Source organism: Trachymyrmex septentrionalis, unplaced genomic scaffold (assembly GCF_001594115.1).
Source record: "Trachymyrmex septentrionalis isolate Tsep2-gDNA-1 unplaced genomic scaffold, Tsep1.0 scaffold40, whole genome shotgun sequence".
Classification (NCBI taxonomy): Eukaryota; Metazoa; Arthropoda; class Insecta; order Hymenoptera; family Formicidae; genus Trachymyrmex; species Trachymyrmex septentrionalis.
In genome coordinates, this window is record NW_017305569.1 from 173,791 (window position 1) to 174,570 (window position 780).

A 780-nucleotide genomic window follows, 5' to 3' on the forward strand; every position below is an offset into this window, starting at 1 on the left:
GTATCGCTTTGCTTTGATAGAAAAATGATAGATTTTTAAAATTCTATATTGAAATAACATTTTAATTAGGATAGTACATATCTATTATGATTTCTACAACTTTACTTTTATTTATTGTTATCCTTTCGATTGTATAATATGTATATTCTTTAAAAGACTAAAAATCTTCATATAGCGTAAGTTTCATCGCACTTTATCAGAGATGTGACTTTTTTCAATATCTTTTTAGAAAGGATTTCTAATAATGAAATAAAAACTATTCTTGGCGTACTTAATTTTATCGTAACTTTATGCAGTAAAAATAAATACGATATTAAGATTAAATCAATAATTTCCCTCACAGAAAGAACAGTTTTACTAGAAGTATTTAAAAATTTAACTAGATACAGATCTGGATATAATTTTATTAGACCATCAAAATAATTATGTGAGACGCTCAAGACAGTTACCAGAATGTCCAAATTTTTTGCAACATTGTTCATCATACTCGAGCGTCCTACATAATTATTTTGATACGCCAACAAAATTATTTTCAGATCTGTATCGAGTTAAACTTTTAGACATTTCAGCAAAACCGTTCTTTCCGTGCTCTCTCGAAATAAATAAAATTGACTTAATGTCTTAAGACAAAACGTACAAATTTAAATTTATATATTCTTACATTTAGAATAAATTTTTAGTCTTTCATATTATAATACATGATGCTAATGCCATAGTATTTCATGCAAAATCAATGTCCAAAATTATTTTAACCTAAATTTAATGATTTTTGACAATTAA